The sequence below is a fragment of the Mauremys mutica genome, chromosome 3 (assembly GCF_020497125.1).
Source record: "Mauremys mutica isolate MM-2020 ecotype Southern chromosome 3, ASM2049712v1, whole genome shotgun sequence".
Taxonomy (NCBI): Eukaryota; Metazoa; Chordata; order Testudines; family Geoemydidae; genus Mauremys; species Mauremys mutica.
The window spans coordinates 70,273,147-70,292,634 of NC_059074.1; the positions used below are offsets into that span (position 1 = coordinate 70,273,147).

The following is a 19,488-nucleotide window of genomic DNA, read 5'->3' on the forward strand; positions in this document are numbered from 1 at the left end:
TGGGTGAAATATTCTGGCCTGTAATATACAGGAGGTCAGACTAGATGATCTAATGGTCCCTTCTGGATTTAAAAATCTACCAGTGAAGGAACTGTATGGAAAAGCAAATCACCATTTACACCTGTGGAGCACCTCTGCTTTAGGGGTTTGCAGTGGAGAACACTAATATGCTGCTGCAAAACAAACAAATACAAAAAGATCAACTCATTGAGAACAACACCATCATCATTTATCTGACAAACACACTGAGGTGAAAACGTGAACTGGCAAGGGGCAAAGAGATCCACATGGATTTTTCTTTATATTTTTTTTTTTAGATTTAAGTGTAGGCACTTGTTCCTAGAACAATTTTTTGCCACTGTAATCCCAGAGCTTCAAAATTAGCCAGCAAAGTTCTGGAAATGCTTTCAAGGGATGAGTCTTAGATAAGTGCCTTAGATGCTACAGTTAAATAGACAGCATATTAAATTATAAAAGTGTATGGAGAGATTCCAAAAAACAAACCTCTTTACACTACTTGTGCAAAATTACTTACCCAACATACAGCCCCTGGCAACTCTCTTTAGGCAAACTAATTGCTGCTTTAGGCAGTTGACTATCTCCAACTGGATGTTGTGTGGCTCAACTTTTTTGCCGTAAGAAACACCTATAGTTATACCTAGAAACGGAAACAAAACCAAAATCCTTTGTAAGAAATATGCAAATTTAGTAGTCTTTTTGTTCATCACATTGGGGCAAAAGCAGCTTGATGGGGAAATTTATAAAATTCTCAAGCCTCCTTTTACAACGAACAACTACAAATCTAACTACACCCAGAAACAAAAAATAAAGGATTTTATGCATCAAAGAAGCCAACAAGTTACTAAGCCTCACATCTGCTGTTGTTAAGAACATAAATGCTTATAGAGAGAGTGGGGGAGGGCTGCTCAGAATTGGAGACAGTTGAAATTCTTTGAATTTCAAAAATTTTGATGAATTTTTTGTAAAAAATATTTGTGATTTTCTAACCATTTCACGTAGAACAGGTTGAATTTCTTTCCAACATTAAGAATTTAAATAAAAATGAGGCTGAAAATTAGCAAGAAGTTTTTAATGTTCTTCAGCCAGCTCTGCCTAGAATGTTCTGAAACAATAGTAAGGTGAAATGCAAACTCCGTTACAGTCAATGGCAAAACTCTTACTGACTTCAGTGGGGCCAGGATTTCATGACTTGTGTTTAGATTAAAATATACTGAACAAAGAGAAAAAAGAAGTACCATTGTTGATAAAAGGCAGACAGGGTTTTTTTTACAGGTATGTTCTTTAATTGTTAGGCATGTTAGCAATTCAGTGATTAGGCAAATTAATGCAAACATGTATGCTCATCATGTTGGGAGGCTCTGTTGCTTGGTTTATTTAAATCTATTTGAATCTGTCAGTTTATGTCTGAATAATCGCTTTCGGTCTTATTTGTGAAATTAATGTGAATTCTTACAAAAAGGGACTTGCTATGGAATTACCAATCAAACTGACATTTACAAAAACAAATCTACTTTCAAACTGAGAAGCCAAAAAAATAAGAAATAAAAAAAACCATGGCCATTGCTCAGTCATGACATTCTTCCTGTAATTTTGGAAAAGCAGGTAGTGACCAAATTTCTGGTAGTCACAGTGATTAATAACATGAAGTGACACGGTATTCATTAATGAGGTGCATCATAGTCCTTGAAGTTGTTTCCGTAGAAACTCTGAATTCAAGCAATACCGAGATGCTTCATGACTCAGCAGAAAAATACTAAAAGTGGGTGCTAATCTGCTGCAGGCAGCAAAGGATGATTTTATCAGGCATTTCAAACTGAAAATCCTGAACAAGATTCAGCAGATGTGAACTTACTCTGAACTTCTACTCACACCAAGATTTAAAAGAGGCTTTGCTACATTGTTACAACAACATTTTGCTCAAATGTGTCTGAGACTTTTAATACTATATACAGGATAAAACATTTGCCTAATGCTGGGACTTTTGCTGCTGTCTATTATGTGGTCCCGCCTAGGGAATCTCTGCTCCTCAGCTCCCATTTCAACTACTGAGCCATGCACAGCATGCTTGTATTTCTCTTTCTTTCTGCAGCGTGGCCTGTATCTAGCACTATATTCTGTGTAGTTCCTCCTTCCTTATGGCCAAGAAGTGAAACTGTTCCTTGCTCAGACTTAATATGGCTAGCATGGCAGTAATACATTGAGTCCAGGCCAGGCAGGCATCCTCTTGTTCCCTGGCTTTCTTGGACTGTATTGAAGCCCCTTATGCCATCTGCAACATATCACCTCCTATTGCTGAACTGCTCCTGACAATACTACTGCCACAATGAGCCCAGGAAAGAGGAGACAATACTACGCAGTCCTTTACCATATTAGCTTTTCACCCATCCATTTTGTCTGTGGCTGCAACTCCTTAAATGTTTTAAGTCCTTTTTAAAAATTAATTACTGGATCCCAATGCACATGCAGATACTGGTCTCAGGGCATATGACTTCAGATGAATTTTTGGAAGTTTAACCCTATGTAAGAGTTCTAAAAAAGGGGGGTTAGTTACAACCTTTAGTTACCATACTCATTTAAAAGAGGGAAGGTGATGTCCTAGTTCAAAAGGTATTTTCTAACTTTTGCAGCTGAATCTGATGATCTAGGAACTTTTATTAAGATTCCTTACTCCTTCAGCTGAATCAAAAACAAAAGCCTTCATTTCTATAGCACTGAAAACAGGTGATCAATAAATATAGACAAATTCAAGATTCCAAACAGAATAAAGCTGACCCCCATCTAATCTAGCTGCCTTGGGTGTGTAGAAATAAAGTTCACATCAGACACTTTTAGAGCTATGGCTCTGAAAGTCAAGGTTCCACAACACTAGCCCAGCCCACCTGCTTACTTAACATGAGACACTAGCTGACTATGTGAGGGAAATTCAAATCCCAAGTGTCAGGGCTTAACTGATTGGTCTGGAAGAAATAAAAGCACTTCATTTTTCTGCCATTCTACCTATAATACATTTTGTAATAATCAATGAGTTGTTCAGCCTTTTTTAAAGATAGACATCAAGCTGCTGACAACTCACACTGTATAAAAAGTTGCTCACACTGCAGAAAATATTTGCCACTCACAACTGATGTTCAAAATTAATTCACAGCAGCATCATCAGCTGCAGAAAGCTGTGACAAACTGTGTCATGTGTTGACAGAGTCATAAATTGTTAGTTAAAAAAAAGTTACACTTTCTCTCTTCAGCCACCTCACAGTTAACATTAGGAATGGGTGTAGAATGCAAAGTTTGAGGATTTGCCAGCTTCACAAGTATTTGGGGTTCACAAAGTATGTTGACCTGTGAAACTTACTTCCCTGTCAGTTAAACCTGTGCTTATTTTCATGAAGATTCAATTTTTAAAAAATTCTTTACTACCTTCCCAGAAGTCTGTGCTATGTAAACAATGAAGAAAGCTATGAAGAAAAACCTCGCATGGTGCTCATGCTCTCCTATCTCCCAGCACATTTAGACCTGACCAGTGAAAAATATTCTATATTAACTGTTCATGGCCATGGAAACCAACCAACCACCCACTTTAAAACAAAAAATAAAGCTTACAACAAAGGCTTTTATTGTTTCTAATCACAGACTAGCTTGTACGCGATATCACAAGTGAATACATTTTCTTACTGAGAATACTTCTGTAAGGATCCATATGGAAAAAATTACTATGGTTAAAACTGATTCATCAGTATTGAAGATGTTTATTGTTTATCAGTACCTAGCACACTGTAGCACACTGCCTTGTTTATGTCTGGATAAATCTGTCTTGTTTACACATTTGGTTCAGTAAGGAGGTAACGCTGCTCCTCATTGAAATGTGAGAAGTATTCACTTGCTGAAATGCTAACTAAGGGCAAGTCTACACCACGGGGGAAAAAAATTGATCTAAGCTACACAATTTGAGTTACATTAGTAGCGCAACTCAAGTCAACATAGTTTAGATCTACTTACCGCGGGGTCCGCACCACGCTGGTCAACGTGAGAAACTCTCCCGTCAACTCCTTCTGGTGGAGTACCAGAATCGACGGGAGAGCGATCGGCAGTTGATTTAGCAGGTCCTCACTAGACACGCTAAATCGACCCCCGGTGGATTGATCGCCGCAGCATCAATCCCACCAGTAGTGGAGACAAGCCCTAAAGGTTCCTACTTGCTCCAAACAAGAATAAGATAAGCCATCAAAAGAAGATAGGAGAAACAATGCCAGGAGAATGAAATACATGGATTTCTTTAGTTGAGGATTAAGTACTTTTTGCATTGAACTGCTCTGCTCCTCAGTACACGCAAAAATAAATGCAAGGGAGCCTAAAGCAGCGAACAAACCAAAAACTCATGGTGGGTACTGTGTGTCGAAAAATCATGATGGCAAAAGAAGTTAATCCCAGAGTATAACACAGGTAAGTGATTATTCTCTTCATTAGCCAAATCATCTCCACCAGTCTACTCATACATAAATGCAACACAAATAATTTTCAAAATGCAAGATGTTCCACATTTTCTGGAAGCAATCTGGATGTGCTATTTGCAACATCAGGCCAGTACGTACACTGTTTCATTTTTGCTTTCCGGTATTCATATGGGCAGCTCACGATATATTTAAGTGGTTAATGCAAGTAACTGTACACCACTGCTGGAATGGTTTGCTCAACATATGGCTAAACAGGTGCAGCAGTGATCTGTGTAAGATTTCTTCAAAAGCTGATGCCTGTGCAATCTTGAGTCCAAACTACTGCTGCTACATACTAATAAAATGTTAAGTGGAATGAGATTTTTAATGACCTGTTAATTTGGTCACACTGCACCCTACACCCATTTTTCTTGAAAATTGTAAACCTTATTTAAGTTAACATTATCTTACATACCAAACTATTTTAGTAATGTAGTAGAAGCCCTAACTCCTGGTTTTTGATACTTGATTTCAGGTTGGCACTGCACAAAACACTAGTATTGCATTGCATGCATGCATAAAGTTGATTTGCACACACACGGCCACTCCTACTTGCACACAACCTGTATATGCTCCAGTAAAGAATTTCTGCACCACCTGAGACCTTATTCTGACAAGTGAAATTGATTACTCTTCTAAATCTAATGGAAACAGAGACACTGAGACTACTACTAAGCATTACACATTTACGTCATGCGGGCAAGCTGGACATTATCTGTGCTGCTGAGTGAAATGATATAATCCATGCTCAATTAACTTAGATTGCTTCTCTAAACACAAAGCAATCAAGTGAAAAAAACAGCAACTACCAAACAGTTATATATACTTAGAATGCATCACATGAATATACTATACCGCTGGGCACAGTCCATCAGGCCATGAGGCTGAAACAGAAGACAGCCCAAGTATTAACTAGACTACTTCAACAGTTTGCTGGGACTTTCTTCTGTTCTACACAGATGGTAACATTAATTTTCTTCCTACTACAGGAAACTGAAAATCTAAAGTATTACATCGAAAATTACCTGGATTATCCAAATTATGGGCCCCGTCTCTCCTGTGCACTTTATTGCCTGTGTGTGTGTGTGTGTGTGTGTGTAAAATTGAATTTTTTTTTTTAAACCAACTCTACCTGTGAGTACTGAGAGATCCACTGGAAGCCAGGTGATTACATGGATAGGTCCCTTGTTTGTACCATTGCTTGCTCCTCTCAACCCCTCACCTTTGACAGCTTGACTTTTGCAGGAGGAGGGGATTCCTGTCACAGAAGTTTGTGATGGGGACGGGGGTTCATCAGCATGGTTAGTGGAGACCAAGTAAATTACTAGGGACTAAGTATGAAGTAACTTTGCTGCTCTGCCTGCAGGTTGAGGGATGGAGGGAAGGAGGGAATCTGGTAGAAAGTTGGTTGACCCCATAGCCCCACATCCTCCCAATGTTCAGAGCAGTTTCCACGGGGTCAGGAGCACCTCCCGAAGAACATTCACTTCTGTAGTCCCATGCCCTGGATCCCAGAATCAGAAGGGAACATTTAGATCATATTCTGTATTCCTCATGCCACTCATATTTAAGGTGATAACATACCAGATAATATACTGTGAAACAAAGTGAAGCACTGCCTAGATTCGATATTTATACTGAAAATCAAAAGTCCTATAGTTGAGAGAAGTGAATAGGATTCAGCATTATTACTCCCCATGTATCATTTTTTCAAACTTACAGTTTCTATTATAACCCAAACACTGCAATGCTGATCGGTTTTATCAAAAAGTTTCCTCACTCCCAAGACAAATGACATCAATGGCTAAAAAGAAAGTGGGTAATTTCCCTATTTATGCTGTACAATTGTCTTTATATTATTTAAAGGTCACCACTGTCAGCAGCAGTACTGCTGAGAGACATTCCACCCACCAGCAAATAGGAAAGCAGTTAATTTGGACATTCTGATAGAGCTGTCCTCTGGCAATTGAGAGGGGAAAAATTCTTTGTTTTCAACCGAGTGAAGGCTTCAAAAACCTCTTTCATTTCTTAACCTTTAAAGGGAATGTGAGATGTTCAAGCTGGGCTGAACCAAAACCTGTACTGTTTCACATGTGGAAACCATTGGGAAGGGCTTAAAAAAAAAACCCACCATCCCCTCCATCTCCATGATTCTAAAGTGGCTTTCTGCTTCAGAGAAAAAGCTAAGTGAGGGAAAGGTTGGGTCCCTGTGCATGAAGTATTATATTTATATGTACCATTAATTATGATGTAGGTCACATCAGTGATGAAGTTGGCCATAAGCACCCAGAGAAAAAGTTTTGCTTGTTGGTCTATTAAATCTGTCCAGCCTCCTGTTGAATTTGTGCCTGCAGTGTTCAAACCTAATTAAAATCCTCCAGCTTTGGTAAAGTGTTTGGGTTTTAAAAAGGGTGAACAAGGGAGTCCTCAGATTGCTCTCAAACCCAAGCCCTGCTCTTGGCATGAGCAATGTCAGGCAATTTTATTTTAACATGACATGTAAAAACTGAGGTAACTAATTTAAAAATCGCTGAGAAGGCACAAAAGAATGATTAGCCTTAACATCACCAGTTATTGTCAGACACTACACATGGCTATGTATTTTTGTTCCACTGCAAAAGTTGACTTAAAGACTCAGTTCAATAACAGTCCAGTCTTGCAGGTGATGTTCTCTCATATAAAAGGTATCACCTAGAGCTTTGGAGGTATCACATCACAAAAATCCCTCCCTGTAGAACACTGGTGAAAAAGAACCTAGAATTCTGTGTACATTTCTGGGCCACTCAGCACCAGAAAGTGAACAACAAACTAGACAGAATTTGGAGAAGAGCAAGAAAAAAAATATTAAAAGTGTTTATTAAGAAGAAAAGTTAATACATTGACCTTGTCTCCAGATAAACATCCATTTGTTGCTGGTGTTGTGATCTCTGTGGTTAAACATCTCCACTTGGTGACTCGTAGAACTTTTATGATTTGAGGGAGAATATTTAAACCAGATCATTTTCTACTTCAAGCACAACTGACTCACCTCAAACCTGACTCCAAACCAAGGGAAAGAATCAGCTCTATGGCTTTCAGAGAACTGTCTCACCTTACACACACACACACACACACACACACACACACACACACACACACACACACACACACACACACACCACTACTGAAACACAGTACTGCAACTAGAAATCCCAACATGCAAATTTTATTGGCCCGATCCATTCTTGACCTCCTCAATCCACTTTGATTTTCATAGTAATATAGGTGTAAGCCAAGCAAAATAATTAAAACTGTGAGACTTATCACATCCCAGAAAATGCAAATATGAATTTAAAGCAACATTAAGGGGGATATATTCCCTCACCATTTTAAAGTAAACTGTCTGCAGATTTGCATGGAAACCTATGAGGAAAACTAGGGGAAAAATTCCTAGGGAAAAAATGTGAATTGTGACATTTAAAAAGCTTTATCTCCTTAGCAATATAGCTACTGATGTTAGCAACACAAGCACAGACAAATCGCATGGGTGTAAGCAAGGGTCTCATGCCTCATGAGGGGAATCAAGGCAAGGATACTTGGTCCCCTAGATAATTCAGTCCTACCTTACTCATAAGTTTCTTCCCTACCAGGGACATGTTGGTTTGGATTTTATTCAGGTCTGAGCCAAAGTGTTCAGTTTCAGGTGTCAAAAAACCTGTTCGAATGCCTTGCTCATTACAACGGCTTGTAAAAATTATTAGGTATGTTACAAGGCATTTCCCTCTGGAGACTATAAGGGGAGAAGAAAGGGGATGCATAGCGACAGTTTGTGGTTTCTAGTGTGGCAATGAAAATAAATAAATAAGAGGAATACAGGATATAATGTGTTTACATTTGTCATGACAAGTTTCCTGGAGACAGTGAGGTTTACTGCTGCTGAGCTGTCAGTTACACTATAAACTGCTGCTTCATACTACTGGGAGGTCACTGACTGACCTACTTTCTGATGGAGGAGTTCATTTGCTAGTTCTGTACACAAACTTTTTTTTTTTTTTTTTTTTTAAAGGCCACTCTCAACAAACCACAGAAAGCCTCAAACAGCCTTTTAAACCAGCTTGGAAGTTTGACTGATGCTGTGTTAGGGTAAAATATTACATAGCCTGGCTCAAGGCCCATTTCCTCAGTCTGCTTATTCTTTTGGAAAAATCCATATTAGATTTTTTTTTAAAATGAGGTCATGCTGCCATTACATTTTCTTCACTGAACTCTTGCATTGCATCAATACCAATACTAGCCCTATACCCGCGGCAGACATACAGATGGATACACAGCTCTTCTCTTAAACTGTTCTTGAAATACCAAATAGCCAGATATATAAAGTGAGAGTGTTATGGGATCAAGACACAGCTATTAATAGAAAACAAAAACGTGCAGGTGAAACATACACCTGCTTAAATCATTCAAAGAAGCTACCAATCTGAACACATGTTGGGAAATGCTTACAGCAAAAGCTTGTACATGTTGGAAGAGGACAGCAGTGGAGAGAGATGAAACTAAAGAATGACAGAACTCTTCTTCCATATGTATACATCAAAGAAAGTTCCACATATTGCTCTATTCACTGAAAGAAAGTTCCATATATTGCTCTATTCATTGAATGGCTATGTATAGGTAGACTGACAATCTACTACTATTACTGAGATACCTCTCCCCTTGAAATAAAACCTGGGTCAGATGTAGCTTTTTGACAGCACTTCCAGGTACACTGAAAAGGAAATCAAAAGCAGTATATAATCAAAGCTTTACTGCTCGTTGGACAAAGCTCCCAAATCTTCTCAGGTGTAACTGAAAAGAGATAATATGTCAGACAAAGTCAGCCTAACGATGGAGTGAGGCACAACTATTCTGTGGTTAAGACTCTGGCCTGGGACTCGAGAGATCAGGATCCAATTCCTAGCCATGCTAGGGACTCCCGCTGCGACCTTGGGCAAAGCACTTAAATGCTGTGTCTCAGTTCCCCATCTCTAAAATGGAGATCATATTCCTTTTCTCCCACTCTTTTGATTGCCAGATTTTGGGGGCAGGGACTGTTTGTATGTATTTGTACAGTGCCTAGCACTCCAAGGCCCCAGTCACACTTGAGGCCTCCAGGCACTACCCCAAAACAAATGTATAGTACAATCAAGCAGAAGATCACATTATCACTGTGTACGCCGTTTGCTTGTTCCTGGACCTGAGGGAGCTACACTATGTAAAATCAGCAGTTTCAATTCCAAAGGGTTGCTGCACCCCCACATTAGGAGGTAAGGGTGTGACTATCATAGGTCCATGTCAGACCCTCAGGGTTGCCTCAAGAGAAAACTTATTAAAAGTGTGCAAATGCCACTGCTATAATACAGAAGAAAGTTGACCAAACAACCTGTAATTATTGGTAATAATTAGTTTCTTATTTCTGAAGAGCCCATTATGCCACAGATGGAAAATTTCCTCCTGTAAATTTCTTAAACAACTTTTATACACTCTTCCCATAAAACACACGTCACAAACAAAAAAATAATAGAAAGATGTAGGGGGAAAAGGAAAATATTTATGCACTTAAATCAGAGGCTCAAAACTATTAAACAAGCCATTTAATCCTCTTACCCTCATTCCTGTCTTAATCATTTCTAAGTCTCTCAACAATCAACCATTTTTGGGATTCACTACTGTGAAATCTCAACAAATCCCAGCAGTATTCTTCAGCTGAAGAGGCACTCTAACACCAATGAAGTTTCCCTGTATGTTGCACCCAAATTTTGGATTTATAAAAAATGCTGTGATTTGTCAGACTTCAACAACCCTTCACCTCCACTTACCCAGAAAAGAAAACAGAAGTATCTGGGACATGTGTCCAGAATGATGCCAAAGCATCTGCCATGGCAGCTGTGCCATTGGGCACCTAGAGGAACATTCAAAAAGGGCCAACTGAAAGAGTCCCTGTGCGAAACTCTACTCAGAGAAGGAAAGTTTATGGGATTTAAAAGACATAGAAAAAGCAGTGCAGGATAGACAGGGATGGCGGAGCCTTGTTCATGCCCTAAGCAACATCTGATGACATGGGAAGAATTCAGATTCAGATAATACATATTCTTACTCAGATATCATCTGATGATGTAGTGTGGTATATAAAGGCTTTAATGGTATGAGTTTTAGGTGACCATACCACTCATAAGCAGCAAATCCATAAATGAAGTATGCAAGTCATTTGAAAGAATGCCAATAAAACCGTGACACCATATCATACCAACACATATTATGCAGATGCAACATTTCAGACTTCTTTTTTAAAGAATATTTTAGAGCATTTTCCATAATTTAATTATTACTCTTTTCCTGACCTTCCATCTATAATGCAGGAGGTCCAACTGCACACATGCCTCAAAGCAACATAAAAATGATAAGTTGTAAAATTGGTACAATCTCTAAAAGTTACCTAAAATAGCTTTTCTGTAAATCATATCTCAATTTCAAAGTCCGCTTCCTTAATACCCTCAAGGGCTAGGACCAAGTGTTGTCTCTGCTTATGTCTCTCTGAAAAGCTAAGATACTTTCCCTTCTAATTGCACAAGGCTCCTGATTGCAGTCCTTAATTATCAGAGCTTAAATCCTGATCCAAGGCTGAATATTATCTTTCCTTAGCTATGAGATGCTGGTAGGAGAGTGTGTCCACATGCCTGTGGGAAGGATGGAGCAGAGGGATTCCATATTTTGAGGAGAAGAGAGGACATTTCTCTAAGAGGTTTTCGATTAATTTGTTGTCAGAATGATAGCTATCAGGAGTAGTATTGGCAGAGAATGATTAGTGGGCAGAGTGCAGGTGAGGTGGTCAGCCATGCCTGGAAAACGTAATTTTTTGTTTAGCTTTGCAATATAGTAGATGAATGTCAACATCACATAGGAGGTGTGCATTTGTATCTACTGATTCACCCCCCACAGGCGGCAGCAGTGGTGGTATTTATATAACTGCACACTTGGCTGCCTTGCGTGCACTCTTCTCCCCAGTCCATCTCCCACCCTTTAGTCCAACATTCTAAAATCCTGAGTAGCTCCTGACAATTGCCATTTGAAACACATAAATTGGCCTGTAAGCTCCTTATGGCAGTCATCGTTGTTTCATACAGTGCATAGCACAATGGGACCTTAACCTGGCTGGCTTCTATGCACTACAGCAGGGGTCGGCAACCTCTGGCACGCGGCTCGCCAGGGTAAGCACCTGGCGGGCTGGGCCAGTTTGTTTACCTGCTGCGTCGGCAGGTTCAGCCAATCGCAGCTCCCACTGGCCATGGTTCGCCGCTCCAGGCCAATGGGGCTGTGGAAAGCAGCGTGGGCCGAGGGATGTGCTGGCCGCAGCTTCCCGTCGCCCCCATTGGCCTGGAGCGGCAAACCGCGGCCAGTGGGAGCTGCGATCGGCTGAACCTGCCGATGCGGCAGGTAAACAAACTGGCCCGGCCCGCCAGGGTGCTTACCCTGGCAAGCCGCGTGCCAGAGGTTGCTGACCCTGTACTACGTTTTTCCACAATTAAAATGAAACGCTGAACTTTAGTTTCCCTAGCCCCAAAATATATAGGTATCAGTTGAACACAATGTTTTATTGATGTACAGTAGAACCCCGTTTAACCGAGCCTCCATTATCCAGCTCTCCATATTAACTGAACCACCAGCCAGCCGCCTGGGGCTGACAGCAGAGGGGCTGTCCACCCGAGTCCCCTACCCCTATTCTAAAATAAGGGATAGAAAGCTTTTTGTCAATCCTCCTGATTATCCAGTCTGGCCCCAGTCAGATCAGATAAGCTGTAAATGTAAAGCGCATTCAAAAGTCAACCACAAGAGTGGGAGGTTGCGCACATTATGTAAGTGACACTGGTACTTCCAGTAAAATGTAGTTAATATATGATTATTTTTTCACAAAATGTAAAAACTAAAGTTTCTCTGTAAAAACACAAATTCCGCATTTTTCTGTGGGAAACGGATTTCTAGGATCCCAATGATAATAAATTAACTAAGAGATATGTTCCTCTCTTCTCTAAAATCTACATGTGTTCTAAAACTGAAGAGGGGCAACATTCAGTCCGGGGACAATGACAGGCTTTAGGTTCAATGTTTTATGGCCCTTTGGAGCTTGAAAAAAGGAGTTTTATACTATGGAAACTAAATACCGTAGAGCTTTATATAGTAGAAAGCCAGGAAGTCTCCTTTCTAATAGCATCAGTTTCTAGCCCTGGAAGATCTAGATATACTGAATTTAAATCTGCAACACTGTAGTGTTTGGAAAAGCTATTTTAAGTAAATTTTAGAAATAGCTAACAGTTACTAGCTAGGTTTGACTATACCACACTTGCCAACTGTGGAGTTCTTGCACCTTTCACTGAAGCATCTAGAGCTGGCCTCGAATAGAGAGTATACTACAGTGGTGCACAAACTTTTCCAGTCACCCCCCCCCCCTTACCATTACTGGAATCTTTCCATACCCCACCCTCCATTACGGCACAACCAAGGCTTCCTCAGCATTGGCGCTTGGGCTGAAGGTGGAGCTGGAGCAGAACTGGGGCTGGGGGAGGAATTGGGGCTAGAAGCAAAGCTGGTCTGCGGGTGGCGAGGGAATGAGGGTAGAGCAGGGGGTAGAGTGGAGCTGGGCTGGCCTGGGGGCTGAACGGGATTGGGGGAGGAGCTGGTCTGGAGACAGGGTGGAGTGGAGCTGGAAGCATTCCACTCCCTACCTACACTCTATGGGGGCTGGCGGTGGAGCTGGTCTAGGGGTGGAGCTGGGCCTGGAGGCAGAACAGGACTGAGGACTGAACCAGGATGGGAGAGGAGCTAGTCTGGTGCCAGAGAAGGGCTAGAAGTGTGGCATATGGGGGCTGGCCCAGGCCCTACTGTGCACTCCCTTCTCCTGAATGTTCCCCATAGTTTGGGGACCACTAGTATACTGCGACTAGATGGACCATGCGTCTAACCCAATATAGCAATTCCCGTGTTCCTTTGTTTTCTCTTCCTCCGAGCCATCCCCCCTCCCAACATGTGCACACTCTCTTGCTTTATGTATACAACTGTAGATTGGAGCACAATCTACAATTTAGAAGGGCTTCCTTTCTTGGTGCCCCAGACAAGCATGCAAGACAGGAGGCTGAAATCAAGAATAGTGACAAGATAGCATGTACTTCAATATTGGTGCGAGAGCTGCTGTCTAGAGTGCATCAAGCCAAAAATATAAAAGGTCTGCCAGAACCAAGCTTCATTTTTCCAACACACACCACAGGGATGTATATAATCATCACACAGGATTAGAATAGATCTTAGTCTATATTGTGGGGGAAAAGAGGCAAATAATGGATCTTGGAGAACAAAATGAGGAATTTCTTTTAAATAGAAAAGGTGCTGCAGGGAAACAGATATGGGCTTTATTGCACACACACAGTAAACCCTTCACACCAATGTGTAAGTGTGGTGGTCGCATCAAAAATATAGTGCTGTTTAAATAGTATTTCTGAAGTAATACAAGTCAAGTCAAAGGAGATCACGTCATTCCTAGGTACGGCTGACTGAATTATCATATCAAGCAAGAATAATAATCCTTCCTGAAAGGGTGCAATGCACAGGAACAGAGCAATGCCAGCAAACTAGATTCCAAAGATTTAGGTTATGACAAGAGACTGAGGAAGTTAGACCCCTAACAGGTTAAAATAGATAAACTGCAATAACTGAAATATACAAAATGATAGAAATGATACCACATCAAAATAAACTCTTCACTTGCCAACACAGCCGAAAACTGCATGGAGGGGGCGTATTTTTGGACTGGGAGTTCAGCCAAAAGAAACAGTGCATGTGTGTTGCAAGACACATACAGAGAGTAGATTTTTGGGAAAGTACTCTTAAGCCACAAGGACTCATTTTAGAAGGTCATATTCTGAATAAGGAGAGAGAAAAAGAAAAAACAACCCAGACAACAATGAATGAAGTAAAACAGGGCAGGCAAGGAACCCATGGTGTTGCATGGATTTTCTTTTTAAAAGTTTGATGATCTTTGAAACTATTTCTTTCAGCCTCCCCATGTCTTTTTCAGATGCTCCCCATTTTCATGCAGTTTCCTTCACAGACATCTCCCTCGCTTTCATGTGTAGCTTACCCCATTTACTCTCTCACTGCTTCCTAACAATCTCATTTTTACAGATTTTCTCTTCAAAGCTTGACCCCTACCAGAAACAACCCACATAAATATGCAACAAACAGTCTACTAAAAGCTCTTCTTTTCCCCAACAATGGAAACATAACTGACACGAGGTCACCGGTAATTCAACAATCTTACTAGGGCTATGGTTACCAACTGACATTATCATCATGCAGACCTAAGAATGAGCAAGGAACAATGGCCCAGTTGTCAAGTTTCTATTCTCAAGACCATTTCTATCTGTGTGTATTCAGAAAATTACAAGAAATACAGCTCTTTCAAATCGGAATGAAATACACCTATAGAAAACTAAAAATAAAGTAAGATGTTGCATTCTTAGCCCTTTCCCTTGGAATCCAGAACAACTAGTTTACCTCAGCAAAGAATCCTGTGGCACCTTATAGACTAACAGACGTTTTGCAGCATGAGCTTTCGTGGGTGAATACCCACTTCTTCGGATGCAAGACCAACAAATGGATGATGGCCAGATAGTATGCATATATAGGCCTCTATTGTAATATACCTAACATACAAGGAGTGTCCCTAATACAAACTATTGCCCAAAATGCTTTTCAGGATTGAATTCAAGTTAATGATCAGTATATGTTTATGGTATAGCCCTGGGATCGGCAACCTTTGGCATGTGGCCCATCAGGGAAATCTGCTGGTGGGTCAGCACGGTTTGTTTACCTGCAGCATCCGCAGGTTCGGCCGATCGCAGCTCCCACTGGCCGAGGGACCTTTAGCACATGGCCTGTCAAGGAAAATCTGCTGACAGACCACGTGCCAAAAGTTGCTGATCCCTGGTATAGTCAAAGAGTGGTGTAAGGGCAATTTCAAAGGGTTGGATTAAAGCATACGCAACATAGGCTCTTGGAGTGACGTGATGAGATTTGAATCTTAGCTTCCATTTACAAATATATTTTTCTAGCCCTTGTGGACAAAAAAATTCTTGGAAATGTGAGGTGAACATAATCAATGACAGAAATAATTCCAAGAGGCATGTGACATCTTATTCATCTTAACCCTGAAATGTGCTGCCACCTCAAGGAGGGGTGAGGCAATCAGTAGGGGGGTTGGGCTACAAGGGGCCCCAAATTTTCTGAATTCAGCTCTGAGTTAACAGCAAAGCTGCATCCACACCCCTGATGTTTTGGTACACACAAAATGAATAATTATTCTTGCATTATCAAGTGTGGTATGTGCAAGGGCATATTTTTCAGGCATCAACTTAAGTTTGGCCCTTTCAGGTGAACAAATTAAAGCAGGCACTTGTTAGGCTAATAACACAGAAACAGAAAAATAAAGACTCACAGGTGAGGGAGAAAAGATATAGTTTAAGATGACATTTGAATGTGACAGAGAACCCCTGGGGCAGAGAGATACAGGAATGTTACATGGAACAATGGAAACTGCAGAAGAGAAGGTGATGAGATTGAGAAGATACAGTAAAGAGACTGAGGGTATGTCTACACTATGGGATTATTCCGATTTTACATAAACCGGTTTTGTAAAACAGATTGTATAAAGTCGAGTGCACGCGGCCACACTAAGCACATTAATTCGGCAGTGTGCGTCCATGTACCGAGGCTAGCGTCGATTTCTGGAGCGTTGCACTGTGGGTAGCTATCCCGTAGCTATCCCATAGATCCCTCAGTCTCTCCTGCCCATTGGAATTCTGGGTTGAGATCCCAATGCAAAAACAGTGTCGCAGGTGATTCTGGGTAAATGTCGTCACTCAATCCTTCCTCCGGGAAAGCAACGGCAGACAATCATTTTGCGCCCTTTTTCCCTGGATTGCCCTGGCAGACGCCATAGCATGGCAATCATGGAGCCCGTTTTGCCTTTTGTCATTGTCACCGTATGTGTACTGGATGCTGCTGACAGACGCGGTACTGCACTGCTACACAGCAGCATTCATTTGCCTTTGCAAGATAGCAGAGACGGTTACCAGTCATATTGCACCGTCTGCCATCGTAAATTGGTGATGAGATGACGGTTATCAGTCGTTCTGTACCATCTATTGCTATCATGGGTGCTCCTGGCTGGCCTCGCTGAGATCGGCCGGGGGCGCATAGGCAAAAATGGGAATGACTCCCCGGGTCATTCCCTTCCTATGTTTTGTCTAAAAATAGTCAGTCCAGCCTAGAAGATGGGGCAAGTGTACTAGAGAACCAGAGAGCACAGCCGCTCCGTGTGAGAGCCCCAGAGATCCTGCAGAAATGATGAGCTGCATGCCATTCTAGGGGGTGCCCCTGCAACAACCCCACCCGTTGCTTCCCTCCTCCCCCAACCCTCCTGGGCTACCGTGGCAGTGTCCCCCCATTTGTGTGATGAAGTAATAAAGAATGCAGGAATAAGAAACACAGACTTTAGTGAGATAAAATGAGGGGGAGGAAATGCTGCTATGATAGTCCAGGCAGGACATTAAAGGGTTGGGGGGGAGAGGAGACCAGCCTTCCGCTGCTATGATAGTCCAGGCAGTACAGAATCTTTTCTTTAGACATGACGGGAGGGGGGCTGATGGAGCTCAGCCCCCAGTTGCTATGATGAGGACGGTTACCAGCCGTTCTGCACCATCTGCTGGGAATGACCAGGAGTCATTCCTATTTTTACCCAGGCGCCCCCGGCAGACCTCACCGAGGCCAGCCAGGAGCACTCACAGGATGATGACGAGGACGGATACCAGTCCTTTTGTACCATACCGTCTGCCACCAGAGAGGGGAGGGGAGAGGATGCTGCTGTTCAGCGCTGCAGCACCCCGTCTACCAGCAGCATGCAGTAGACATAGGGTGACATTGAAAAAAGGCGAGAAACAATTTTTTCCCTTTTCTTTCGGGGGGGGGGGAAGGGTGTAAATTGACGACATACACCCTGAAACACCCGGAAAAATGTTTTTGACCTTCAGGCATTTGGAGCCCAGCCAAGAATGCAAATACTTTTCGGGGACTGTGGGATAGCTGGAGTCCTCAGTACCCCCTCCCTCCCTCCATGAGCGTCCATTTGATTCTTTGGCTTTACGTTATGCTTCTCACGCAGCACTGTGCTGAGTCCCTGCTGTGGCCTCTGTCTATCATAGCCTGGAGATTTTTTCAAATGCTTTGTCATTTCGTCTTCTGTAACGGAGCTCTGATACAACAGATTTGTCTCCCCATACAGCAATCAGATCCAGTATCTCCTGTACGGTCCATGCTGGAGCTCTTTTTGGATTTGGGACTGCATCGCCACCCGTGCTGATCAGCGCTCCATGCTGGGCAAACAGGAAATGAAATTCAAAAGTTTGTGGGGCTTTTCCTGTCTACCTGGCCAGTGCATCCGAGTTCAGATTGCTTTCCAGAGCGGTCACAATGGTGCACTGTGGGATACTGCCCGGAGGCCAATACCGTCGATTTGTGGCCACACTAACCCTAATCCGACATGGCAATAGCGATTTCAAGGCTACTCCTCTCGTCGAGGAGGAGTACAGAAACCGGTTTAAAGAGCCCTTTATATCGATATAAAGGGCCTCATTGTGTGGATGGGTGCAGGGTTAAATCGGTTTAACACTGCTAAATTTGGTTTAAACGCGTAGTGTAGACCAGGCCTGATATAAGACAAGTGGAAGGAGAAGAGCCCAGAAGACAGAGACGATGGTCAAGAAGGTGCTTACATCAAGCCTATAAAGGGTTTTAAAAATAAAAGCAGGGTTGAGAAGCAGAATTTTGAACTGGATCCTGAAATTACTGGCTCCCCAGCCAGTGGATCTGTCTGTCATCACTAAATTGTAAGCTCTTCCAGCTAAGGACTTGTCTTCACTTGGGTTTTACAGGACTCAGCACAATGGGGCCCTGATCATGATTGGGGCATTTGGGTGCTACTGCAATATAAGTGACAGATGCTATTTACTGAGTAACACAAAAGAACATAGCAATAGTTTCTAAGCAATGCTCCAACATAGCCCCTTTGGCTTTATTTTATTTAAGCAAATCCTGTTTAATTTTTTTATATATTTTATATTTGTCAATATAGACAGAATCAAAAGATCAGCTGGTTTCAGTTAATTTATTTCCTTAGCAGGTACATCATTTTCTTTCTGACAGAAAAATCTGTCTATGGTAAATTACATCAGCTGGGAATTTTTTTTTTTAAAAAGACTAAATAATTGCTGACTATAATTTGTGCCTTAAATAATAAAGCAATTAATGGCATTTTAGCAGGAGCACATTCTTCTCTCCAGAAATAAATCCATATTTCATCTCTTATAAATTGCTTGGTCAGCTTCAAAGGAGCACGGTATAAATCTCTTCCCCATGCTGCTACAATTATCTATGATAAAGAAAGGAGACAGAAGGTAATCCTGTGTTCTGTATACACTGACACATCATTTTCATGGTACTCTATACTCATTTATTTCCAACAGGATAAACCTCATGTAGTCCTCCTACATTGCTTGTATGTCTGAGCGCACACCCTGGCCCCATACACGCACCTATCCCCAATTAGCACTAAGATTGTGGGACTGGCAGGTGCAGCACATACAAACCATGCACAGTGGAATTTTGATGTCTATTGCATATTTCACAAATGGTGCAGCTGTGAAAATAGACAGAGACACTCTATAATTAAGACATGTTTTTATTCTGCCCCACCCTCAGACTCTGGCAAGCAAGTCAGTCTTTGGACATAGTACATTCACATAATTCTTTATCATTTCAAATTAAGCCTTTCAGTTTGCATCTAATCTATACAAATGCCTAAAGGAACACTGTCAATTTAAGAATCATATACTGCAGTGGTTCTCAAACTTTTGTACTG

The 19,488-nt window shown here is 41.6% G+C and overlaps 1 protein-coding gene across 3 annotated transcripts in view; it reads right to left on the reverse strand.

The window, feature by feature from the left end:
- BACH2 (BTB domain and CNC homolog 2) overlaps positions 1 to 19,488 on the reverse strand; it is a 252,433-nt gene that overhangs the window by 133,850 nt on the left and 99,095 nt on the right. For all 3 annotated transcript variants that reach the window (XM_045011415.1, XM_045011414.1, XM_045011413.1), the window contains exon 2: positions 536 to 658. The gene's annotated coding sequence lies outside the window, so the exon portion shown is untranslated. The remainder of the gene's footprint in view (positions 1 to 535; positions 659 to 19,488) is intronic.